The sequence below is a fragment of the Pelophylax lessonae genome, assembly GCF_965119305.1.
Source record: "Pelophylax lessonae genome assembly, chromosome: 4".
NCBI classification, from domain to species: Eukaryota; Metazoa; Chordata; class Amphibia; order Anura; family Ranidae; genus Pelophylax; species Pelophylax lessonae.
The window spans coordinates 78,967,627-78,995,594 of NC_138771.1; the positions used below are offsets into that span (position 1 = coordinate 78,967,627).

Genomic DNA, 27,968 nt, shown 5'->3' on the forward strand with positions numbered 1-27,968 from the left:
CATAAAAGATACTGAGAGAGAGAGAGCAAGAGCAATGGAAAACACAAAAATACTTAATTAACAATGATTTCATTAGTAAAATAATATTAATAGGTCTTACAGAAAAAAAAAACGCAAAATAACGGGACTGCGAAAACTAAACCACGATATAACGGGGGTTTACTGTAGGCCTAAAAGGATAAAAAAAATGATTTTCAATTTTTTTTTTTATTGGGAATGTCATATAGCAGAAAGTGAAAAATGTTTTTTTTCCAGAATGTCGCACTTTTTTTGTATATGGCGCAAAAAAAAAAAATAAATAAAAAGTTGCACAGGTGATCAAATAACACTAAAAGAAAGCTCTATTTGTGGGATAAAAAGGACATCAATTTTATTTGGGTACAGCGCCGCACGACCGTGCAATTTTCAGCTAACCACTTAACGACCGCCCACCGCAGATATACTGCGGCAGGCAGCCGCTGCTGGGCAAAGTGATGTATGGGTACGTCACTCGCTCAGCCGCCTGTTGGGGGCGAGCGCGCGCATCCGAGGCGCGCTCCCGCCCCCGCTCGCTCCCTAACATCCCCGCGCGTGTGACCGGCGGACCCGATGTCTGCCGGTCACTCGCGATCGTCCGGTACAGAGGGAGAAAGGCAGGCGGCTGATGTAAACAAAGCCGTCTGTCATTCTCCCCTGTGTAAGTGCAGAGATCATACGGTCCTGCTATGTAGGATCGTATGTCTCTGTGATTACATCAAACAGCCACACCCCTTTACAGTTAGAATCACGCTCCTAGGGACACACTTAACCCCTCCTTCTCCAATAAAGTTAACCCCTTCCCTGCCAGTGTCATTTTTACAGTAACAGTGCATATGTATAGCACTGATTACTGTAGTAATGTCACTGGTACCCCCAAAAGTGTCAGTCAAGGGTCTGATCTGTCCGCCGCAATGTCGCAGTCCCGCTAAAAATCGCTGATCGCCGCCATTACTAGTTAAAAAAAAAAACAATAAAAATGACAAAAATCTTTCCCTTAGTTAGTAAACGCAATAACTTTTATGCAAACCAATCAAAATACGCTTATTGCGATTTTTTTTTTTTACCAAACATATGTAGTGTAAACAAATTGGCCTAAAATGTTAAAAAAATTGTGATTTTTACATTTTTTTTTTTTTTTGGAATTTCATATAAAAAAATGTGAAAAATATTGTTATTTTTGCAAAATTGTCGCTCTTTTTTTGTTTATAGCGCATGATCAAAAAATCACACAGGTGATCAAATACCACCAAAAGAAAGCTCTGTTTATGGGAAAAAAAGGACGTCAATTTCATTTGGGTACAGCGTCGCACAACCGCGCAATTGTCAGTTAAAGTCACGCAGTGAGGAATCGAAAAATAGGGCCTGGTCAGGAAGGGGGTAAAATCTTCCGGGGCTTAAGTGGTTAAACACATAAAAGATACTGAGAAAGCAATGGAAAACACAAAAATACTTAATTAACAATGATTTAATTAGTAAAATAATATTAATAGGTCTTACAGAAAAAAAAAAAACGCAAAATACCGGGACCGCGAAAACTGAACCTTGATATAACGGGGATTTACTGTAGGCCTAAAAGGATAAAAAAAAAGTGATTTTTATATTTTTTTTTATTGGGAATGTCATATAGCAGAAAGTGAATTTTTTTTTTCAGAATGTTGCACTTTTTTTGTTTGTGGCGCAAAAAAAAAAAAATAATAAATTGCAGAGGTGATCAAATACCACTAAAATAAAGCTCTATTTGTGGGGATAAAAAGGACATCAATTTTATTTGAGTACAGTGTCGCACGACCGCGCAATTTTCTGTTAAAGTAACGCAGTGCCGAATGGCCTGGTCATTAAGAGGGCAAATCCTTCCCGTCCAGAAGTGGTTAAAGGGGAATTATACAAAAAAATGATTGGTTGAACCCACGAGTGCTTTCTATAAACAGCTATATATAGATCAGACCATAATGAGGAGGAAGGGACAGGGGGGAGCTATGAATTTATCTGAAATCCCACATTGAGGTGGTCTGGCCCTTTATAGGAACATTGTGTACAGTGTTAGAGATGGGACAAAGCTTCTCCTCCTTCACCAGGCTAATACAGCACATCAGAGACACCCCAATCCCCCAACTACAGCCCCAGTACACAGGAGTCACCACTACCAGAAGTCTGCAACTCACAACGAGAGTCATTATACGCAGGATTTGATTCATACAGAGGCTTGGTACGCAAGCCACGCCCACAGGCCGAGCTTTGTCCGCAAGGCACGCCCACAGACCGAGCTTTGAACGCAAGGCACGCCCACAGACTAAGCTATGGGCCACAAGGCACGCCCCCAGACCGAGCTTCAGAACGCAAGGCACGCCCCCAGACCGAGCTTTGGGGCGCAAGGCACACCTCTATCCCTAGGCAGCGATGTGTGAAACGCAAGGCACACCCCCTATTGCCAAGTCGTGAAACGAGCGCGGTCACTCACCAGGACATGCCCCTAGTGGGCAGGGAAGGAGGCGGGCGCCGCTAGAGTGCTGTGCGGTAGTGATGGGAAGTTCGAATCTTTGAAGTGAATCGGTTTATTTCGAGTTACTCACTGAAATGAACCGATTCATGAATCGAATCTTCAGTTCACTTGCTGAGTCTGTTGATAAGTGAACCGAAGCTCTGACTCAACCCGAAGTAAGGTAAGGAGTCAGAGCTTCGGTTCACTTGCTTATCAAAGACTCATCAAGTGAACTGAAGAATCAATACAACAACCCCTGTGTAATGCGTGTACCAAAAGCATACAACTAACCCACAGATCTGACATTCTAATAAAGATACATTATATACAGAGATGTGTGTCCTGCAGAGCTGATGCTCTAAAATACAGAGAGTACAATATAGTGAGATGTGTCCTAAAGACAGTAACATACAGAGAGGATACAGTATATAAAGAGGTGCGTGTCCTTGAGAGCTGACACTCTAATATACAGAGAGGATACAGATACAGTATATGGAGATATGTGTTTCCTGCAGAGCTGACGCTCTAATATACAAAGAGGATACAGTATATAGAGAGATGTGTGTTCTGCAGAGCTGACGCTCTAATATACAAACAGTATATAGAGAGATGTGTGTTCTGCAGAGCTGACACTCTAAAATACAGAGAGGATACAGATACAGTATATAGAGAGATGTGTGTTCTGCAGAGCTGACGCTCTAATATACAAAGAGGATACAGTATATAGAGAGATGTGTGTTCTGCAGAGCTGACGCTCTTATATTCAGAGAGGATACAGTATATAGAGAGATGTGTGTTCTGCAGAGCTGACACTCCAAAATACAGAGAGGATACAGATACAGTATATAGAGAGATGTGTGTTCTGCAGAGCTGACGCTCTAATATACAAAGAGGATACAGTATATAGAGAGATGTGTGTTCTGCAGAGCTGACACTCTAATATACAAAGAGGATACAGTATATAGAGAGATGTGTGTTCTGCAGAGCTGACGCTCTAATATACAAAGAGGATACAGTATATAGAGAGATGTGTGTTCTGCAGAGCTGACACTCCAAAATACAGAGAGGATACAGATACAGTATATAGAGAGATGTGTGTTCTGCAGAGCTGACGCTCTAATATACAAAGAGGATACAGTATATGGAGAGATGTGTGTTCTGCAGAGCTGACGCTCTAATATACAAAGAGGATACAGTATATAGAGAGATGTGTGTTCTTCAGAGCTGACGCTCTAATATACAAAGAGGATACAGTATATAAAGAGATGTGTGTTCTGCAGAGCTGACACTCCAAAATACAGGGAGGATACAGTATATAGAGAGATGTGTGTTCTGCAGAGCTGACGCTCTAATATACAAAGAGGATATGGGTGGGTGGGTAGGTGTGGTATGTATATGATATTATGGGGGGGGGGGGGGGAGTGGGTTGTTTATATGAGATAATAGGAGGGGGAGGGGAGGACACATATACAGTGGGTATGGAAAGTATTCAGACCCCCTTAAATTTTTCACTCTTTGTTATATTGCAGCCATTTGCTAAAATCATTTAAAGCGGAGTTCCACCCTGGATTTTTTTTTTTTTTAAAAATACCCCCGGGACAGTCAGGGCTAGTACATTCCACAATGGCTAGCCTCTGATCTGTCCCGGGTTGCACTTACCTGTTAGGACAACGACTTACCTTGAAAACGTCTTGTCCAGCGCTGCCATCTCAGATGTGGGCAGCTTGAAGCCAGCGAGATCCTCTTCGGCGTCCTCTTCCACCTTCTTCGGTCCCTCGATGCCCTGCGCCGGCCCCGCCGTCACTTCCGGTGCGCGCGCGTCATCCCTCCACAGCTTCTGGGCATGCCCAGAAGCTGTTTAGAAGGGGATGACGCGCGCGCCGCGGAACTGACGTCGGGGCCGGTGCAGGCGCAATGATTCCTGGGAGCGATGACGTTCAGCTCCCAGGAATCATTGCAGAGCCAGGAAGTGACGACGGGCCGCGGCCGAGGACGGAGGAAGAAGGAAGTAAGGTAAGTATATTTTCTTCGCTACGAGGTAATTAAAAAAAAAAAAAAATGCGATTATCCATTTCTTTTTCAGGTGACCCGGAGCGAGAAGATGGAGGGAAGTATAAAATTAGGGTGGAACTCCACTTTAAGTTCATTCTTCTTCCTCATGAATGTATACATAGCACCCCATACTGACAGAAAAACACAGAATTGTTGACATTGTTGCAGATTTATTAAAAAAGAAAAACTGAAATATCACATGGTCCTAAGTATTCAGACCCTTTGCTCAGTATTTAGTAGAAGCCCCCTTTTGATCTAATACAGCCAGGAGTCTTTTTGGGAAAATGTTAACACCTGGATTTGGGGATCCTCTGCCATTCCTCCTTGCAGATCCTCTCCAGTTCTGTCAGGTTGGATGGTAAACGTTGGTGGACAGCCATTTTTAGGTCTTTCCAGAGATGCTCAATTGGGTTTAAGTCAGGGCTCTGGCTGGGCCATTCAAGAACAGTCACGGAGTTGTTGTGAAGCCACTCCTTCGTTATTTTAGCTGTGTGCTTAGGGTCATTGTCTTGTTGGAAGGTAAACCTTCGGCCCAGTCTGAGGTCCAGAGCACTCTGGAGAAGGTTTTTGTCCAGGATATCCCTGTACTTGGCCGCATTCATCTTTCCCTCGATTGCAACCAGTCGTCCTGTCCCTGCAGCTGAAAAACACCCCCACAGCATGATGCTGCCACCACCATGCTTCACTGTTGGGACTGTATTGGACAGGTGATGAGCAGTGCCTGGTTTTCTCCACACATACCGCTTAGAATTAAGGCCAAAAAGTTCTATTTTGGTCTCATCAGACCAGAGAATCTTATTTCTCACCATCTTGGAGTCCTTCAGGTGTTTTTTAGCAAACTCCATGCGGGCTTTCATGTGTCTTACACTGAGGAGAGGCTTCCGTCGGGCCACTCTGCCATAAAGCCCCGACTGGTGGAGGGCTGCAGTGATGGTTGACTTTCTACAACTTTCTCCCATCTCCTGACTGCATCTCTCGAGCTCAGCCACAGTGATCTTTGGGTTCTTCTTTACCTCTCTCATCAAGGCTCTTCTTCCCCGATAGCTCAGTTTGGCTGGACGGCCAGCTCTAGGAAGGGTTCTGGTCGTCCCAAACATCTTCCATTTGAGGATTATGGAGGCCACTGTGCTCTTAGGAACCTTAAGTGCAGCAGAAATCTTTTTGTGCCTTGCCACAATTCTGTCTCTGAGCTCTTCAGGCAGTTCCTTTGACCTCATGATTCTCATTTGCTCTGATATGCAATGTGATCTGGAAGGTCTTATATAGACAGGTGTGTGGCTTTCCTAATCAAGTCCAATCAGTATAATCAAACACAGCTGGACTCAAATGAAGGTGTAGAACCATCTCAAGGATGATCAGAAGAAATGGAAAGCACCTGAGTTAAATATATGAGTGTCACAGCAAAGGGTCTGAATACTTAGGACCATGTGATATTTCAGTTTTTCTTTTTTAATAAATCTGCAACAATGTCAACAATTCTGTGTTTTTCTGTCAGTATGGGGTGCTATGTGTACATTCATGAGGAAGAAGAATGAACTTAAATGATTTTAGCAAATGGCTGCAATATAACAAAGAGTGAAAAATTTAAGGGGGTCTGAACACTTTCCGTACCCACTGTATATATGATGTATATAACTTCACATGCACAGTAACATGCTTTTCAATTACACAGCTGTTTGTGCGTCACTGTTAGTGCCGGTTCACATATATGCGATATTAAATCGCCACACATAGAATATCTCATCACTTCCTTCCTTTTTTGATCAGTATGAATTTCTCTACTGTTTAATTTACAAAAAAAAACCTCACTTTTACAACAAAGTTTCTTTGAAAAATAAACAATATTTTAATTTCTCACATTTATTTAATTAATTTGGTTTATGTATATATGTTAAGATACATTTTATCTTAAAGGAAAGCCCTATATGTCCTCTTAAAACTACAAAAGTGGGTGCACCTAGGAGAAGATCCTTTTTTAGAAGCCAACTAAAGGGTTAAATAATGTCTCATCCAGACTGTGTGTCCCCCCCCCCCCCCCCCCCATGCCTTAGCACTGCTGCTGCATGATCATTGCTTTGGTGTATTGCTGGTAGTGAATAATTATTTTAGTGTAATGGGTTAAAAGATTCCTGTGGGTGTGTTCCGTTCTGTGACTCAGTAACTGGTCTGGTCTGAGTACTCAGAAGAACTGTGATTGGCTTCTTTACAACTTCCAGCATGTCAGTGGCTAGGAGCGTCTGATTGGTTGAAGGGCGGGGCTAAACTCTCACTCTAGGATCAGATTACTGGGCCTGTCTCTCCTATTCAGTGACTCACAAGTGAACTGTTTCCTACCGAGGCGTTCAGTGAGAGGAACCGAGCCATCCACTTCACTGTAAAGAATCGATCCGTTCATGAACTGAACTGAGGCAAGGCACGCCCCCTATTGCTGAGTCGTACCGTAAAACACGGGCGAGGACACTCACGCAGGACACGCCCCTAGTGGGCAGGGAAGGAGGCGGGCGCCGCTAGAGTGCTGTGCTGGGTGGTGGCACGTGGAAGAAGTTCATTGCTATAGGTTGGTGATAAATTCTATCTGTGTGTTGTATGTCACCCCCATATATATATATACATAACTACATTGTATGTCACCCCCATATATATACATAACTACATTGTATGTCACCCCCCTATATATATATATATATATATATATATATATATATATATATATATATATAACTTCACTGTATGCCACCCCCTATATATATCTATATCTCTTCATTGTATGTCACCCCATATATATAAATGCATTGTATCAGTGTGTATGTCACCCCCTATACCGTCTCCATGTCCTCCTATATATAATACATTGTATCAGTGTGTATATCACCCCCCTATACCGTCTCCATGTCCTCCTATATATAATACATTGTATCAGTGTGTATGTCACCCCCCTATACCGTCTCCATGTCCTCCTATATATAATACATTGTATCAGTGTGTATGTCACCTCCCCATATCGGCTCTATGTACAATCTTTTAACCTGTCCCCATTGTATCCCTCATTTCCAGCCATGGCAATAGTACTCAGATTATAGACCGGCCTCCCTCCCTTACATCTCCTCCAGCCCCTGCTCCTGTAATCTGCCTGTATAATAGGGATTTTTCCTGGAACGTGGCATCCCTGGCATTGTCCTTGGGTTTAGCGCACTGACAGCGCCACCTATGGGGACAGGGCTCCTGATTAGCACTTCTTTTTAATTAATTTCTGCATGTGTGAATGGCTTCCCTCTGTATCTACAGAACAGGAGCAGGCAAGGATTTGCAGTAAAGTTTAGATCTCACCTGGCAGAGTTTTTCTTTTCCTGACTGCTGATTTGCTGCCATGAACAATGTCATTCTCACATTATCTTTCTGTACTATTCTCACAGAGCTATGTACCATCCCCCAGCGGAGGCCATATTGTGTCAGGTGACCACGATCTGCCATGTCTTGGTGTGCGGTGGGACTAGTCCAGGTCGGGCGGACAAGGAAGACATTTCCAGCGTCTCTATTACTGCAGTGCAGAAGGCTGGCGGCCGGACGGCGGGAGAGCGATGATCTTCTGGAGTTGTGCCGTCGAAGGTTCTTCCTGTTGGGGGAGAAGATGACTCCGGCCTCTGTTCTAGGAGGACGTCACAGCCTGGGGCCCCTGGGAGCCCAAATGAAAAGGAACTTGGTAAAGGAATGGTGGGACGCCATGGTGCTGCACCGGGAACAGGTTCTGCCCATTTACTCTTTGTGTCACCTACCAGGAACATCCAACCCTTCACCAAGACCACCGCTGAAGACCCTCCCCAAAGCCCGTCTGGACCGCCTCCAAAACCAAAGTCTAACCCAGGAGGAGCTGGAAAAGACGGCCGGTCCTCGCCAAGATCTGCTATATGGTAACAATGACACAAATAGAGATGGGCTGAACACCCCCCTGTTCAATTAAAAGCAGAACTCCCGAACAGGGCAAAATTCTGCCCCGAACCGCGTACCCCATTGAAGTCTATGGGGGCTGAACATGAGAAATCAAAAGTCCCCCAATATGAAGGTTTATATGCAAGTAATTGGCCGTAAAAAGGGTATGGGGGCTGGGTACTACCCTGGGGGACAAGTATCAACATTTTTTCAAAGGAGCAGTGATTTTAATAATGCTTAAAGTGCAACAATAAAAAGAAAAAACTGCCTGGGGGGGTCCCGGTCCCCTTAGTCTGCCTGTAAAGTGGAGCATCTGTACCATTATATAGAAGCATGCAGCCTCCTACACACAGCCTTGGGCTGTGGTTGAGGGGGTCTGTGGGCAATGGAATGGAATCTGGAATCCCCTTTAACATGGGGGGGGGGGCTCCCAGGTCCCATTGCCCCCCTCCTCCCATGTGAATGAGTAGGGTACCCCTACTGATTCGCCAAAAAAGTGTCAAAATATAAAAAAAAACGTAGGCAGGTTTTTTTTACAATTTTTCTTTATTAAAAAGAAAATAACGTTGTCCTTCAATGTAGATCCATCGTCATTAACAACGCCACCACCGGACCTGACAAAAAAAAAAAAACTATCCGCCCACCGCAAAGGCAAACCATCGAATGGCTGGCTTGCCGTTTGACAGTTTTTATATAGGTAAGGGCGGGGCCACCTGGCGATGTCACCTGGTGGCACAGTCTCCCTGTGATGTCATTGACACAGCATGCACTGGTTGGTGATGTCACAAGGGGGGCGGTGCCACCAGGTGATGTCGCCAGGTGGCCTCGCCCTTATCTATATAACAACTGTCAAACACAAAGCCAGCCATTGGGCGGTTTGACTTTGCGGCGGGCGGAGGCATTTTTTTTATTCTTTTTCAGGTCCAGCGTGGCGGCGTTTTGATTGACGATCGATCTGCATTGGGAGGACAGCGTTTTTTAGTTTTAATAAAGAAATTGTCAAAAACCTGTCTACTGTTTTTTAATTTATTTTGACATGTTTTTTGCTGAATGGGTCGGGTTACAATGTACCCCAATACTCATTCACATATGGGGGTCGGGATCTGATTCCGATGCCCGCAGACCCTCCACAACCACACCACAAGGTTTTGGGGAAGAGACCCTTGTCCCCCTCACTAGGATTTTTACTAGGATTTTTTTTTTCTATATATATATATATATATATATATATATATATATATATATATATCTGTCAGTGGGGAAGTTCATTGACCGCTGATGACTCATCGGTTGTTAAGGACGCTGTAGCCGGCTTCCCGGCTGCTCCTTTACAACCAGCTTACACTGCGTCCTGATTGGGCAGAGCTTGCGTAGAATGCACTGTGCAGCACAGGGAACCCCCAGGAGACGTCCTGCAAATTTGGGTGTTCGCCGAACGGGGCGAATAGCTAATAATAAGCTCAAACTCCTGCTGAGGCTGAACTGTTCGCCCAACACTAGACACAGATTACTGCAGGAAATGTCACCATTGTGGGAGGGGCAGAGACACAAATTACTGCAGGAAATGTCACAATTGTGGGAGGGGCAGAGACACAAACTACCGCAGGAAATGTCACCATTGTGGGAGGGGCTTAAAATGTTGACTTTTAAAAGATTTTTCCAATTTTAGGTGCCTTGTATTATTACCCCTCTTGTTTGGAGCTCCTGAACAGGAAGTTGCCTTTTGGTATTGCAGAGGTGGGGAGATGTTTTCACCCAATCTCAGACAACAAGGATCCCGACACCTGCAGGTCAGCCATCTTGTAATATGCCTAGTAATGGGGGGGGGGAGGGGTTCTAAATTAGTGTGCAGAATACAATGTATTCCTCATTTGTCTTTTACCCACAATGCAGTTTGTTAGTAACTCTCAGATGTGTTCGCTCTGATTAATACCGGGGAAGGAGATTGGAGGTCACATGGATTTACTGGTGCAAAATCCTAAAAACAAGAGATAGAATCCTACTGACAGCGATAAAGCGATAAAGTTCAGGAGTAGAATTTATTTTTATGAGGTTATTACATTTCTGTAAGTTGATAAATTTTACTTTCATGTTCTAGGGTGGGGGAGAGGACGGCGGCCTCTCTGGTCTGGTTCAGCTCAGCCAAGACTTGCGCTCAGTGGCGGGACTACTGGCTGCGGCAACGGCTGCTGTGGTGGAGGAAGGTGAGCGCCCTGTGATTGCTGAGACATCTATGGGGGTTATTTATAAGAGATGAGTTACACTATATTGTCAAAAGTATTGGGACGCCTGCCTTTACACACACATGAACTTTAATGGCATCCTAGTCTTTGTCCGTAGGGTTCAATATTGAGTTGGGCCCCCCCTTTGCAGCTACTTGAACTACAAGTCCCATGAGGCATTGCAAGGCTGACAGTTACAAGCATGACTCCTAAAGGCAGAGGCATGATGAGACTTGTAGTTCGCAACAGCTGGAGGGCCCCAGGTTGAGCATGCATTCTGTATAGTGTAACCTTCACAAGTAGGCTGTAATAGCAATTCATTAAACAGAGTTGGAACATTGCTGATACCTGTGTAGCTTACATCAGAGAACTACACTATGTCAAAAGTATTGGGACGCCTGCCTTTACACACACATGAACTTTAATGGCATCCCAGTCTTATTCCATAGTGTTCAATATTTAGTTGGCCCACCCTTTGCAGCTAAAACAGCTTAAACTCTTCTGGGAAGGCCGTCCACAAGGTTTAGGAGTGTGTCTGTGGGAATGTTTCACCATTCTTCCAGAAATAGTGTTCCTTTAAATTTTTGAGCAGTGTATGTGTGTGTGTCTATTAGAGATAGACCGATATGTTTTTTTCAGGGCCGATACCGATATTTTGGTCACAATGTATCGGCCGATATTTTGTACATTTAAAGTTGAAAAATAAAGACAATTTTTGACACAAATCTAGTACTGAACATGTTAATTTTTGTTTAATGCTTAATGGCTGGCATGCTGGCACCCTGTGGTGGTGAGTGGGTGGCTGGCTGGTACAGGACCTGTGGGTGGCTGCCAGGCTGGCACCCTGTCTGTGGGTGGCTGGCTGTCTGAAATCCTGTGATGGGTGGGTGGCTGGTACAGGGCCTGTGGGTGGCTGGTACAGGGCCTGTGGGTGGCTGGTACAGGGCCTGTGGGTGGCTGGCTGACTGGTACTGAGCCTGTGGGTGGCTGGCTGGCTCACTGGTACAGTGTCTGTGGCTCACTGGTACAAGGCCTGTGGATGTGGGTGGCCTTCTGGCACCGGGCTGCTGTGGGTGGGTGTATGGCTGTGATACACTTCCACGAGCCTAGTCCCGACTCCAGATGAGGCTGTCCAAGGCGAGGGAGGCGGCCTAAGAAGGCAGAATGATGTCGATACCGATATATCAGGGAAAGTGCATATCGGTGGCCGATAATTGGTCTATCCCTAGTGTGTGTGTGTGTGTGTGTGTGTGTGTGTGTGTGTGTGCTCAAAAAAATTAAAGGAACACTTTTTAATCAGAGTGTAGCATCAAGTCAGTTAAACTCCTGGGATATTGATCTGGTCAGTTAAGTAGCAGAGGGGGTTGTTAATGAAATTAACAGGTGCACTAGATGGGCAACAAGGAGACAACCTTCAAAACAAAAAATGGTTTTACAGGTGGCGGCCACTGACATTTTTTTTTTTTTTCCCCTGCTTACCTTTTCTGACTGTTTTTCACTAGTTTTGCATTTGGTTAGTGTCAGTGTCACTACTGGTAGCATGAGGCCATACCTGGACCCTATAGAGGTTGCACAGGCAGCCCAACTCCTCCAGGATGGCAAATCAATACATGCCATTACCAAGAGCATGGAGGAGATTCCAGGAGACAGGCAGTTACTCTAGGAGAGTTGGGCAGGGCTGTAGAAGGTCCTTAACCCATCAGCAGGACCGGTATCTGCTCCTTTTGTGCAAGGAGGAACAGGATGAGCACTGCCAGAGCCCTACAAAATGACCTCCAGCAGGACACTGGTGTGAATGTCTCTGACCAAACAATCATAAACAGTCTTCATGAGGGTGGCCTGATGTCCCAACGTCCTCTAGTGGCCCCTGTGCTCACTGCCTGGCTGGAGCTCGATTGGCATTTGCCATTGAACACCAGAATTGGCAGGTCCACCACTGGCACCCTGTGCTTTTCACAGATGAGAGCAGGTTCACCCTGAGCACATGTTACAGACGTGAAAGGAAGGGAGAGATGTGGGCGCTCTGGTGAGGAAGGCTGTCTGGTCCTTTGTTGCGGTATAGCGGTTGTACTGAGGGCAGCACTTGTGTGAGAAGAAGCAGCTCTATAGGATCATATAAGGAAATAAAGACTCCTCTAAGTGCAGTAATAAAAGGATTTATTATTTGATGCAAGGGATTAAAAACACTTACAAGATGGCAGAGATAACAGACATGTAGTAATTGTCCTCTTTTGGTTTGCTGTGTCCTCTGTCTGCTGGGTGAGGGAGGATGAGAGAGCCGTCCTGCAGCTGTCTGGATTCCCTGGTGACGTGGAGGAACTAGGAAGCGGAGAGGCAGATGGCGGCCGGGTTCTGGAACCAAGCTGGAACGCTCATGGCGTCAGGTGAAGGCGTTGGGTGGTAACGCGTTTCAGAGCATGCACAGCTCCTTCGTCAGACCTAGGCCCATGTTTGTTCAGCGGGCTCAGAGCCTTGTGTTCAAACTCTCTGAAAGCCAATCGATGGCCTCCCGGCCCTTTTGGCTTCCTCTGTCCAATCAGCGCCTCACAAGACTATCCTATCCTGATGGTCTTGTGAGGCGTTGATTGGACAGAGGAAGTCGAAAGGGCCGGAAGGCCGTTAATTGGCTCTCAACGGAGAGTTTGAACACAAGGCTCTGAGCCTGCTGAACAAACATGGGGTTAGGTCTGACGAAGGAGAAGAACATGCTCTGAAACGCGTTACCGCCTGACGCCATATCAGCGGTGTGTGTTCCAGCTTGGTTACGGAACCCAGGTCGCCATCTGCCTCCTCGCTTCCTCATTCCTCCATGTCACCAGGGAATCCAGACAGGTGCAGCACGGCTCTCTCATCCTCCCTCACCCGGCAGACAGAGGACACAGCAAACCAAAAAAAGGACAATTATTACATGTCTATTATCTCTGCCATCTTGTAAGTGTTTTTCATCCCTTGCACCAAATAATAAATCCTTTTAGTACTGCACTTAAAAGCGCCTTTCTTTCCTGACAAATGTGGAGAACATTATGCTGCCTGTAACATCGTTCAGCATGACCGGTTTGGTGGTGGGTCAGTGATGGTCTGGGGGAGGCGTATCCATGGAGGGACGCACAGACCTCTACAGGCTAGAGAATGGCACCCTGACTGCCATTAGGTATCGGGATAAAATCCTTGGACCCATTGTCAGACCCTACGCTGGTGCAGTGGGTCCTGGATTCCTCCTGGTGCACGACAATGCCCGGCCTCATAGTGAGAGTATGCAGCCAGTTCCTGGAGGATGAAGGAATTTATACCATTTAATGGCCCCCACACTCACCTGACCTAAACTCAATAGAACACCTCTGGGACATTATGTTTCGGTCCATCCGACACCACCAGGTTGCACCTCAGTCTGTTCAGGAGCTCAGTGATGCCCTGGTCCAGATCTGGGAGGAAATACCCCAGGACACTATCCATTGTCTCATCAGTAGTTTCCCCCCCGACATTGTCAGGCATGCATACAAGCACGTGGGGGGCCATACAAACTACTGAGGACCATTCTGAGGTCCTGCAATGAAGTTTCAGCAAAATGGACTCCCCTGCTGCATCATTTTTTTTCACTTTGATTTTCAGGGTGTCTTTGAATTCAGCCCTTTGTAGGGTGATAATTTTAATTTCCATCAAATGATGTGGCATCCTTTCGTTCCTAGCACATTAGTCAGTCCATACCAGTATAGATCCGAACACATTACCCAGTCCATACCAGTATAATTATCCGGCATGATATTTTTCCCCATTGAGATCTGATGTGTTTTCAAAGTGTTGCTTTAATTTTTTTTTTAGCTGTGTGTGTGTGTGTGTGTGTGTGTGTGTGTGTGTGTGTGTGTGTGTGTGTGTGTGTGTGTGTGTGTGTGTGTGTGTGTGTGTGTGTGTGTGTGTGTGTGTGTGTGTGTGTGTGTGTGTATATATGTATGTATGTATATATATATATATATATATATATATATATATATATATATATATATGTGTATGTATTTTACATATGACCAAATGCTGAGTAAGCATGCCTGGACCCGACTGTACGGCGCTATTTTCTCACCCCCTCCCCCCCCTCTGTGTCCAGTTTGCTCAGTTGCCGTCCAGATTCAGCAGCGGTGACCACCCTGACGAAGACGGAAGGAAAACGACCCTCATACAGTACGACTTCCCCTGGGGCAAGGAACCAATCGAACGCCTCGGCAGCCTAGATGACTCTGCCCTCACCCAGATGCACCATGGGTCCATCGCTCCTCTTCAGGTTTGTCACACTGACTACACACAGAATGCTTCAATGCCATTTCCAATTCTTCTAAACTTGCAGCGATCATTAAAGGGCAACTCCACTTTTGTGGGGAAAAAATTTAGCAAAAAATAATAATAATAATAATAATATATAGAATTGTGACAGTAGTTACATTGTAATTGAATGTTATTAAAAATTACCTTTCCTTTTCAATCTGCAGCCGCTGTAAAATGGAATATGGCCACCTGGAGGCGCTGTGTACACATATACAGAGCGCCCCCCAGAAATGTCATTTCCTGCTTGTGTGATTGGCTCGCTGATTTTCCCAGAAGTCTGCATTAATATACAAGTCAGATTTTGGGCATCCCATTTTTGGTGTGATACTCCCAATAGGAAATCCCATCTACAGGGATGCAGACCCTGCCACTTTTCTTCATTAGAGCCCTGCAGGTGCAGCAACTGATTGATAATTTTAAAGTCACCCCCATTCACTTTGCACATGGACAGAGAGGAAGAAACAATGCTTTCTTCAGAATAACAAAAGGAAGGAATCTGCAACAAAGTTTGTTATAATCCCTGCAATGTACAGAGATCACCCAAGGGGGGGGGGTTCTTCTCAACAAAGAGTGGAGTTATTCTTTAACCACTTACTGACCGCCCGCCATCATTATACAGATAGCTGCCATAACCCGGTATTTTTTTTAAACGGCGGGTGATCGGCTTTTTTTTTTTTTTTGTGTTTTTTATTTTCTTAGCGTAGATGTGAGGGGTGAGGTCTTTTTGACCCCCAGATCTCATAATAAAGAGGACCTGTCCTGATTATTTCTATTAGAAGGGAGGTTTACATTTCTTGTAATAGGAAGAAAAATTATCAAAAATTATTATATATATATATATATATATATATATATATATATATATATATATATAAATAGGAGAAAAAAAAAATTTAAGCGCCCTGAAGCAAACGCATATGCAAGTCGTGCCCACATATGTAAATGGTGTTCAAACCACACATGTGAGGCATCGCCGCGATCGGTAGAGCGAGAGCAATAATTTGAGCCCTAGACCTCCTCTGTAATGCTAAGCTGGTAACCTGTGTAAATTTTTAAATTGTGAGGATTTTTAGTACCAATGTTTGTTGCCATTCCACGAGTGTGCGCAATTTTGAAGCATGACATGTTGGGTATCTATTTACTCGGCGTAACATCATCTTTCACATTATGGAAAAAAATTGGGCTAACTTTACGGTTTTCTTATTTTTTAATTTAAAAAAGTGCATTTTTTCCAAACAAAATTGCGTTTGGAAGACCGCTGCGCAAATACAGTATGATAAAAAAAATATTGCAACGATCTCCATTTTATTCTCTCAGGTCTCTGCTAAAAAAAAAAAAATGTATAATGTTTGGGGGTTTTAAGTAGTTTTCTAGCAAAAAAAAAACTGATTTTAGCTTGTAAGTGTCAAAAATAGGCCCAGTCCTTAAGTGGTTAAAATATTCCCTGGTGATCCTGCCATATAAGAAATTTCCTTGTATAGGGTGACAACGCTCTGTCCCTGTCCTCTAATTGTGCTCCTGCGTTGTTGTACAAGCTTAGTATGGCTTTTTCTGCACAGAGTCCAGTGTTGTCACCATCAGGAAGCTGATGCCAGGCAGCCATCACTGAAGTGTGCATAGATGTGAAGTGGCTACAAAGAGGCTGCAGGAGATCCGCAGGACGTAGGTAGCAAATTGAATAATATGGAAAACATGCCAATAGTTTATAATGCGCAGTGCACAGAGCAAACTGAGGAACAGCGCTGAGATCACGGCAGCGGAGTGGCTTAGTGGTTAGCACTTCTGCCTTGCAGCACTGGTATCCTCAGTTCAAATCCTGTCCAGGACAATGCAAAGGAGATGCCGTCCACTAAGAGTCCACATCGGCACCCCCTGGAAGTCTGTAACACTTTCTATGTGTAAGCCTAGTCTGTAGGTTATCATACACAGGCAGCCAAAGGGGCTCCTTCGTGATTCTCTCCATGTTACCACAAGGTGGCGCTAATATTACATTTTTGCAATATTGGGAGTTTGATTGCGGGAAGATCGGATTTGCTTTCCAGTAGGCTGACATTAGGAATGCAGGAAGACGGTCTTCGGGGGGAGGGGTACTCATGGGGTCCTTTACTAGTTTGCTGCGCTTTAGCCTTCCTGACAAGTTCCACTCCACCTGCTTGTCCCTCCAATTTTTAATGGTTTAACCTGGAAATAAATCCTATAAACTGGTGAGATGAGGCCACTAGATGAGAAAGTTTCATGACAATGTTATTTCCTGCGCACGTGCGTGTTTATTATTTATTGCTCATTGGGTCCTCCTGGTGTGCAAGCAGGGCTGTGGTGTCCTTCTAGTGTGGTTTTTGTGCCATTCTAGTGTGCTTGCACAGGTATTATATTCCTATAGCATGCATGAATATTATGTCCCTCTAGTGCCCATGTGCGGTTATTGTGTCCCTCTAGTGCCCATGTGCGGTTATTGTGTCCCTCTAGTGCCCATGTGCGGTTATTGTGTCCCTCTAGTGCCCATGTGCGGTTATTGTGTCCCTCTGGTGCCCATGTGCGGTTATTGTGTCCCTCTGGTGCGCATGTGCGGTTATTGTGTCCCTCTGGTGCGCATGTGCGGTTATTGTGTCCCTCTAATGTACATACATGGCTATTGTGGCTCTCTGGTGCACATGCGTTATGTCCTTCCTAGTGCGCACATGCAGTATTTGTGTCCCTCTGGTGGTATGCATGTGCAGGCGTTGTGCCCCTCTAATACACATTTATGGTTGTGTCCCAGTAGTGCACATGTGCAGTGCAGGTATTGCGTCCTTCCTGTGGACATGCTCGGTTGCTGTGGCCATCTGGTGTCCATGTGCGGTATTACATCATCTAGTGAAGAAGTGATGCCAGCGGTCCTACTTGGGGGCGTGGTTTTCATGTAACCCTTCAATGACTCCTCCTCTCCTCCGATGTCTGTCCGCAGGGCCGGGACGGCAGGAAGTCGGTGGTTCCACACGTGGTCTGGGTGAGCAGCGATGTGGAAGGCGGTCTGCTGGCCTACCTGTCTGATGCTATGCAGGTGACGGAGAGCGCGGCCCCCCGGGGGAAGGAGCAGCAGCGCATGGTGAGGGATCAGGAAACGATGTCACAACATTGTATCTTTTTATTTTTTTTTATTTAATTCCGTCCTTCTTGTCTTTCAGGTGCTGAAGATTCACCCGTCGCTGGCACCGGTTACATTGGCCGTAGACTTGGGGAAAGGCCCGGCTGCCGACCTGCGACTGGTCTGTATTACTAGATTTGGGGGTCGTGGTTCATAGATGGAGCTCATTATGTGTAATGTGGGCTGCTGATGGTGATTGGCTGACGCCAGTCTCTGTCTTCTAGGTGTGCCAGGGTCTGTGTACCGAGCTGCGGGGGAGGGGGATCTCCGTCTGGCCGGGATACCTGGAAACGTTACAAACTTCTATAGAGCATCTGTTCACCAGGTGAGTGACGGGTGAACCCATGGTATATTCCACCCTGGTCAGGGTTCCAGGCGCATCTGTTGGGGGGGGGGGGGGGGGGGATCTAATGTGGGCTGCACCCTTTTTGTCATCAATGGAGTTTCCTATGGGCAGCACAGTGCTTAGTGGTTGGCCCTTTGACCTTTCAGCGCTGGGGTCCTTGGTTGGCATCCTGGCTGGCACACTATCTGCATGGAGTTTGCATGTTCCTTCTGTGCTTAAACGGGTTTCCTCCGACACGCCATAGACATGCTGGGGGGGGGTTGGGTGGTGTATTGGCTCGTATCTAAACTGGTCCTAATATTGTGAGATAGGGCCCCTAAAGGGAAAGTCCACCCTAACACTAAAGTCGCTACATCTACAGCCATCCACGATCTAAGACTAACCTACAGTGCCTTGAAAAAGTATTCACACCCCTTGAAATTTTCCACATTTTGTCGTGTTACAACCAAAAATGTAAATTTATTTTATTGGGATTTTATGTGATAGACCGACACAAAGTGTCACATTAGGCCTCATGCACACGGGGCATTTTTACAGCGGTTGTTTTTGGTGTCAGACGTTTTTTTCTGCAGCCAGTAAACTCCCCGGCACGTCCTCCTGTGTTTATTTCATTGCTTTTTTTTAACCACTTCTGGACCGGAAAGGATTTGCCCCCTTAATGACCAGGTCATATTTTGCGATTCAGCACTGCGTTACTTAAACGGACAATTGCGCGGTCGTGCGACGCTGTACCCAAATAAAATTGATGTCTTTTTTTTTTCCCCACAAACCGAGGTTTCTTTTGGTGGTATTTGATCACCTGTGCGATTTTTTTTTTTTTTTTTTTTTTTTTTTTTTTTTTTTTTTTTTTTTTTTTTTTTTTTTTGGCGCTATAAACAAAAAGAGCGACAATTCTGAAAAAAAAACAACAATATTTTTCACATTCTGATATATGACATTCCCAAAAAAATAAAAATTTTGAAAATCAAAATTTTTTAAAATTTTAGGCCAATTTGTTTTCTGCTACATATTTTTGGTAAAAACAATCACAATAAGCGTATTTTGATTGGTTTGCGCAAAAGTTATCGCATCTACTAACTACAGGAAAGATTTATGTCATTTTTATTATTTTTTTTTTTTTTTTACTAGTAATGGCGGCGATCTGCGATTTTTAGCGGGATTGCGACATTGCGGCGGACAGATTGGACCCTTGTCTGACATTTTTGACACTTTTGGGGGGCCCAGTGATATTACTACAGTAATCAGTGCTAAAAATATGCTCTGTCACTGTAATAATGACACTGGCAGGGAAGGGGATAACAGTGTGGGTGATCAAGGGTTAAATGTGTACCTAGGGGCGTGATTCTAACTGTATGGGGGAGGGGCTTGTGAAATGACCATAGAGACCTGTGATCCTATATAGAAGGATCAGAGGAGCTCTGTGATCTTTCCAGGGAGAAGAACGGTCAGCTGTGTTTACAACATCTGCCCATTCTTCTAGCTCAGCGGGTAACGATCGTGGGTGTCAGTCGGCAATCGGAGCCGCCTGCCCCGTGCATCGGAGTCCCCACTGCCGAGTGGGGGTGGGAGCGCGCCCCCTAGCTGCAGGCGCACGGCCGACTTAGTCCTACGTCGTTTTGCGCAGGAGAGGCTGCCTGCCACCACCATGTTTCACAGTGGGGATGGTGTGATCAGGGTGATGTGCAGTATTAGTTTTCTGCCACACATAGCGTTTTGCTTTTAGGCCAGAAAGTTGAATTTTGGTCTCATTTGACCAGAGCTCCTTCTTCCACATGTTTGCTGTGTACCCCACATGGCTTCTCCCAAACTGCAAACAGGACTTCTGATGGCTTTCTTCCACCAATGGCTTTCTTCTCACTCTTCCATAATGGGCAAATTTGTGGAGCGCACGACTAATATTTGTCCTGTGGACAGATTCTCCCACCTGAGCTGTGGATCTCTGCAGCTTTTCCAGAGTTCCCATGGGCCTCTTGGCTGCTTCTCTGATGAATGCTCTCCTTGCCCGGCCGGTCAGTTTAGGTGGACGGCCATGTCTTGGTAGGGTTGCAGTTGTCCCATACTCTTTCCATTTTCCCATGATGGATTGAACAGTGCTCCGTGAGATGGTCAAAGCTTGGGAGATTTTTTTATAACCTAATCCTGCTTTACACTTCTCCACAACTTTATCCCTGACCTGTCTGGTGTGTTCCTTGGCCTTCATGATGCTGTTTGTTCACTAAGGTTCTCTAACAAACCTCTGAGGGCTTCATAGAACAGCTGTATTAATACTGAGATTAAATGACACACAGGTGGACTCTATTTACTAATTCGGTGACTTCTGAAGGCAATTCAATAGACGGCAAAGAAATGGGACTTTAAAGGCACCACATCCCGGAGTAGATTCAAAAGATAATATTTATTGAAACTTAACGAAACAAAAAAAAAAGCAATGGATGTATTTCATGGGTGTCAAGCTGTATTTTTGGATTAAGCCCAAGTAAAACTTGGCTGGTAACCCCATCCACAAGTAGGGAGCCCGCAATATTTACAATACACACGGGATACAGAAAACAACCATAGTTTCCTAATTTCCGGATAATAACACTGATGATGTCCTGCTTGACATGTTTCACGTATTTTACGCTTCATCAGGAGCTTAAGGGTAAAATTAGTTTGATCTATAATAAAGTAGATGCAATATAATCAAACCTCTCAATAATAGGTATTCGGTGGGATACAGATCTATGACTATACAGATCTATGAAAGTGTTCTGATCCAGGCCCCTTTCTCACGTGGCGGATCCACAATCTCAACAGGGATCAATCCGTTGACTTCTGCTGAGCCGGCGGATGACAGGTCCGTCCCCGCTCACTGTGCAGAGACAGACCTGTCAGAGTCCCGCCCTCCTCTATGGGGAGGGCAGATGAAAACAGACAGCATGTCCGATCCCAAACCCCCCCCCCTCCCAGACGGATGGCAAACGTATCGCCACTCGGATCGGATGACAGAGGGTTGTCAGCGGACACCTCTCCCCTGACATCCGCTTCTCCATAGAGAATGTATTTTATTTCAGCTTTTTTACATACTACCACCGAGGTATGTAAAAATAAATACATTTTTAAAACATTTTTTTCAGCTTTTTTTTTTATTATTTATATATATATATATATATATATATATAATTTTTTTTTTTTTTTTCTACAATTGTTTTTAACACACTGTGGATACAATGTTACCATAGAAACTGACTGGTGGTAGTATATTAAAACAATTTAATTAAAAAATGTATTTTTTTTTTTTTTTTTTTTTTTAAATAATTGTTTTTAACACCGTGACCAGAGCACTATAGGGAAGTGAACAGAGGGTTTTTTTTTTTTTTTTGTTACACATTATGATTGCTTATAGCAGTGAATTTCATATACATTATTATTATATAGTATTTACATAGCGCCGACATTTTACGCAGCGCTTTACAACTTGAGGGTAGACGGTACAAATACAATACACTTTAATACAGTAGGAATCTGAGGACCCTGCTCGTTAGAGCTTACAATCTAAGAGGGATGGTCAAGAGATACAAGAGGTAATAACTGTGGGGGATGGGCTGATGGAGAAAATGTACAGTTGTTAGGTGGTTGCCAGATAGGTTTCTCTGAAGAGATGTGTTTTCAGGGATCGTCTGAAAGTAGACAAAGTTGGAGATAGTCGGACAGATGGGGTTAGAGCATTCCAGAGGATGGGAGAAGCTCGGGAAAAGTCCTGGAGGCGAGCATGGGAAGTGGTTACAAGGGAGCTAGAGAGCAGGAGGTCCTGGGAGGAGCGAAGAGAACAAGTTGGTTGGTATTTTGAGACCAGATTAGTGATGTAGCTGGGCGCCAAGTTATGGATGGCTTTATAAGTTATGGTTAGTAACTTGAATTTTATTTGTTGGTTGAGTGGCAGCCAATGGAGGGATTGAAAAAGAGGGGTAGCAGACACAGAGCGGTTTGCAAGGTGGATGAGCCTGGCAGCAGCGTTCATGATGGACTGAAGGGGGGGATAGTCTTTTTAAAGGTAAGCCAATGAGAAAATAGTTGCAGTAATCGAGACTAGAGATGACCAGGGAGTGGATTAGAAGCTTTGTGGCATCATTGGTTAGGAAGGGACGTATCTTGGAGATGTTGCGGAGGTTGAGGCGTCAAGCTTTGGACAGTGACTGGATGTGTGGCTGAAAGGATAGTTCAGAGTCCAGGATTATACCTAGGACCTTGATATGGGGGGACGGGTTGATAGTTGTGCCGTTGATGTTGACAGAGAAATCGGGGGAAGAGGACCGTGGGGGAGGAAATATCATGAGCTCGGTTTTGGATAGGTTGAGTTTGAGGAAGTGATGCGACATCCAGGCTGATATGTCTGTTAGTAAGCTGGTGATGTGTAAGGAGACTGATGGAGTGAGCTGAGGGGGGGGAGAGATAGATTTGGGTGTCATCAGCGTAGAGATGATATTGAAAGCCATGGGAGGCAATCCGCTGCCCCAGGGAGGAGGTGTAGATTGAGAACCTTGGGGGACCCCGACAGAGAAAGGAAGAGAAAAGGAGGTAGTAGAGTTGTAAGTAGCACTGAAGGTGCGTTGGGATAGGTAGGATGAGAACCAGTGAAGAGTACGGTCACGGAGGCCAAAGGAGTGGAGTTTTTTGAGGAGGAGGGGGTGGTCTACTGTGTCAAAGGCAGCAGAGAGGTCCAGGAGGAGTAGTACAGAATAGTGTCCAATGGTGTTAGCTGTTAGTAGGTCATTTGTGAGTTTAAGGAGAGCAGTTTCAGTGGAATGTTGAGGGCGAAATCCAGACAGAAGGGGATCAAGAAGATTGTTCTTAGTCAGATGGTCACTCAGTTGGTTGTAGACCAATCGTTCAAGGAGTTTGGAGGAGAAGGGAAGTAAGGAGATGGGGCATAGATTGTGAAGGTTGGTGGGGTCCAGTGAGGGCTTTTTAAGGATTGGAGTGACTAGCGCGTGTTTTAGAGAATTAGGGAAGATGCCAGAAGAGAGGGAGAGGTTGAAAATGTGAGTTAGGGAGCGCAGAATAGAGTCAGAGGGTGAGTGTAGCATGTGCGAGGGAGCAGGATCCAGGGGGCAGGTGGTTAGATGGGTGTTAGATAACCTCGTTAATACTAGTAGGGTGGAACGAGGGAAGTAATGATTGTACCTGTGGATATGGGTTGGTAAGTGGGGGAGGTTTCTGCACATTGGGGAGATCTCCTCGCGAATTGTATCTATCTTATTCTTGAAGTGATTGGCGATCTCCTGGGCAGTGAGGGAGTTAGAGGGTGGAGTTGGTGGAGGACAGAGTAGAGAGTTAAAGGTAGAGAAGAGATGACGGGGACTAGAAGAGAATGTTTGGATGAGTGTGGTAAAGTAGGTTTGCTTGGCAGTGAGGAGGCAGGAATAGTATTTTAGGAGGGCAGATTTATATTTGTTGAAGTCTTCCAGGGACTTAGTCTTGCGCCATAGGCGCTCAATAGCACGGCTACGTTTTCTGAGACTTGGGGTGTCGTCTGTTTGCCAGGGTTGTAGGGGTCGGGGCCGAATTCTGCGTGTAGTGAGGGGAGCGAGCTTGTCTAGGGAGGATGACAGTGAGCTGTTATAGACGGAAGTGGCTAGGTTGGGGCATGACAAGGGTGATATTTTGTCATATAGATGGTCAGTGGCAGAGTAGAGCATAGAAGGGTTAAGGTGGCGAAGGTTTCTACGGGTAACTGTTAGGCGGTTGGAGGGAGAGGAGGTGGAAAACAGGGAGAAAAACTAATAAGGTGGTGATCAGAGAGTGGGAGAGGTTTGTTGGAGAGGTTGCATGGAGTGCATAGATAGGAGAAGACACGGTCAAGGGTGTTGCCAGTAGAGTGTGTAGGAGACTGTATCCATTGCTTCAGGTCAGGAGATGAGGTTAGGCTGAGAAGTTTAGAAGCAGTAGTAGTATTGGCATTAACTGGGATGTTAAAGTCACCAAGAATGATTGTGGGGATATCAGAACAGAGAAAGTAGGGTAGCCAGGCCGAAAAGTCATCAAGAAATGTGGATACTGGTCCAGGGGGCCGGTAGATGACAGCGATTTTTAAACAAACAAGAGAAAATAAACGAATGTCAGTGTGTTTTGTTGTGAATAGCTGTGATTGACCCTGTCTGTACCATGTGATCACTGTGACCAATCACAGCTAGCAATACAGTTGTACACAATGGATGGCATGAAAGGAAGCCATCCATTGTCTACAACTGTCGTGTGATCTGCTGTGATTGGTCACAGCGATCACATGGCAGGGGGCCGGTGTGCTGTTCTGTGTTTGGCTGTATCCGGTGGACAGGTAGCACCCCCAGGGCTGCCTCTCAGGAGGGCGTCATATAACATCTAATCATTTTGGCAAATAGGTGGAGCTGATGAAATAGGCATTAATCTCTTACCTAAAATATGGTGACATTTTCATTCCTCTTAAAGGAATGTTTTATAACCAGACCCCTAAATTACAGATATTTAACCACTTCCTGTCTGGTCAATTGCAAAATGATGGGCGGGCGGGAAGTGGTTAAATACCGGTAATTCAAGGGGTCTGATTATGAAACATTCGTTGCACAAATGTCAGAATCATTTGTTCAGGCAGAATGAAAACGTCACCATATTTTAGCTAAGAGATTATTGTCTGTATCGTCAACTCCAGCTAGTGGCCAAAATGCGGTATAGTTTTCTGAAAACCCTCTCCTTCCAGGTACGACGAGATGGGCGTCCTGTTCACCGCGCTGGTCAGTGACGTCACGCTGGAGAGCGGGCTGCTTCACCTCCGCAGCAGAGACACCACCATCAAAGAGACCGTCCACATCTCCAAGCTAAGCCCCTTCCTGGTGCAGCACATCACTGCTGCCGCTAAACTCTGACCCAATAAAACACTTCTTTTTTTCTTTGTGGTTGATTGGTGAATTATTGGACTGATTGAAGTGGTGGTGGTTGGGGCCCCCCAATATCCACCCCCTCTGCATATACAAAATGTGCAACTAAGGGGGCCCCCTGATAGCTATTCACTCTGCCAATACACAACTTCTGACTTAGGGGTCCCCCATTTTCCATCCCATCTGCTAATACAGAATGTCCAACTAAGGGGGCCCCCCCTGATAGCCTATCACTCTAATACACAACGTCTGACTGAAGGGTCCCCCAATATCCACCCACTCTGCAAATCCAGGATGTCCAACTGAGGGGGTCCCGCCCAGATGGATCAGGCCAGGCCTGGTCGATCCGAATTCGGGAAAAGGATGGGAAGACTGTGCTGATTCCCCATCCAGACTTCTATTACTGAAGAAAATATACAAAATTCAATTAAGGCTTGCCAGCCTAAGCTTTCTGTCTGGAGAAAAAAAAAAAAAATATATATATATATATATACTACCGCTAAGGAACATTTCAGTCCAGTTATTGTTGGGGCTTATGCCTTATGTCCATTACCTCTCCTCTTTCTATCCTTGCAGAAAGGGGTTGAGGACAATTTCAGATACCACTGGCTAGTGGACTTATAACAGAGGGCCGACCCTCTCAGGAGAATGTAAAAGACTACCAGCTGCTATTCTGGAGATCCTTTGGGCCATCAGGCCGGGATCTGGGATTACAAATTATTTGAAGTCCCAAAAGGACTATCCTTGGCCCAATGGGGCCAACAGTGGAACTTTTGCAGGACCGCCAGGAGGAAGTGGGCGGTGTCTTGGGAGTTTTTGATGGGGGGTGCCCTGGTGCCAGGGGCCCCTGAAGAGGTTGCTACAAGCCCCTACAGGGTGAATGGTTGTTAAGGCTCCAACAAACAAGTTCCTGCAGGGAAGAAAGACTGGGTGTTGGAGACTGTGATAAAAGTGATATTGCAGACGCCCACTTTGCACAATGGACTTGTTAGATAGTTAGTGACAGGATACAGAGAAACCTGCCCAGGAGGAACGGCGTGTCAAGGTTAGAAGTTAACGCCTAACAAATTTTTTAGCTAGGGATGTTGGATGAAAAGGCCGCCCCTATAAGCTAGACCTTTACCTGCCAAATGCAGAAGTGTCTAACTTCTTCTTTTCTCCTTTTCAAGATGCGCAAAACTGTTGTAGATAGTTAGCTAGAATGCTGTGTTGGCCACCGGAGCAAGGTTTGCTTTGTGGGGGGGGGGCATTGTTTCAAATGCACCCCGAAAGCTGTATCATATCTGTATAGCAAATGTCTATATTTTTCTACTTAACTTATTTTGTACATTCGTTTTTCCCTTTTCCCCCTTTCCAGGTTTGTGAGATACTCCTTAGGATTTTTTTTTCCCAGTAGGGATTTTTATAGGGGGCAGCTGCCCCAGAGCCAATGGGGACATGGCTCAATTTTGTTGGGGGGGGGTGGATGTAGTACCCTCCTAGGTAGGTGCTAGGTTGGTAAAAGCTTAGCAGCTCTATCTGCTTATCAGGGGAGCCCGATTGTTAGTTCTGCCTGTTGCATGTGTCCAGGGTGTGATTCATCTGGGCTGAGGGAGTGTCCCCGCTGTATCCAATGGGAGAGCCTGTTGGACAGTGGAGGAAACCCAGCCAGTGACACACAGGCTTTTGTGGCTGTCCCAATGGGTTGGCACTACAGTGGTGCATTCTGGGATGGGTCATAAAAGCCGGGGGCACATGTGACAGGGTGTCTTTGGGCAGGAAGTCAGGTCCCAGGAGGAGGGTGACGGCTGTCAGCAAGGAAAGTGGTCACAGGCGGTCAGCCTAGTGGACCAAGTGTGTGATGCTGAGCCAGGAGGGCCAGGATACTGACGAGTGGAGCTAAAGGCAGAGCAACCCAGGGAAAAACAGTGTCCTTGAGTACTGGGAAGCTTGACAGGGGTCTGCCCAGGAAGGGGACCACTCTAGTGGAGAGTCAGTGGACAAGGGCTAGCATGCATGGGAAGTGAGAAAGGGGGTGCCAGGTTAGGACCATGAAGAGGAATTCATTCAGGAACATATCTTTTACTTCACTTAAGTGGCAAGGTGAAGCAGCGGCCTTGCCGCACACACTAGTTTTCCTCAGAAATTGTGCATAGTTCAAGTCGGAGTATCCCACTCATCCCTTCTCCCATCCAAGTTCTAAAATAAAACACAAAAACCAAATCCCCTGGACTGTTCATTGTCTGAGCCAAGTCTTAAAGTGATAAGTTTTACAGACTGTTGCTATGGGTAACCCAGGGGAATCCACACTGAGCAGCTCCCTAGGGGGGCAGTGCTACAGATATATGGGGGCAACTGATATATGAATATTTGATATCTGATATTCTGATTGGGGTTTTGGATTTCTAGGGGCACTGTTATGGGAACACCTGATGTAAGGGGGCACTGTTATGGGAACACCTGATGTAAGGGGGCACTGTTATGGGGACACCTGATGTAAGGGGGCACTGTTATGGGAACACCTGATGTAAGGGGGCACTGTTATGAGAACACCTGATGTTAGGGGGGCACTTTTATGAGAACACCTGATGTAAGGGGGCACTGTTATGGGAAC

The 27,968-nt window shown here is 45.5% G+C and overlaps 1 pseudogene across 1 annotated transcript; it reads left to right on the forward strand.

The window, feature by feature from the left end:
* The first annotated feature begins 7,923 nt into the window (after positions 1-7,923).
* On the forward strand, positions 7,924-25,363 carry LOC309552522 (DNA polymerase subunit gamma-2, mitochondrial-like; annotated as a pseudogene). Its single transcript, XR_014226142.1, has 8 exons — positions 7,924-8,457; positions 10,146-10,266; positions 10,575-10,680; positions 14,798-14,971; positions 17,957-18,097; positions 18,177-18,257; positions 18,361-18,461; positions 25,198-25,363. The product of XR_014226142.1 is annotated as a DNA polymerase subunit gamma-2, mitochondrial-like (transcript).
* Positions 25,364-27,968: the final 2,605 nt, after the last annotated feature.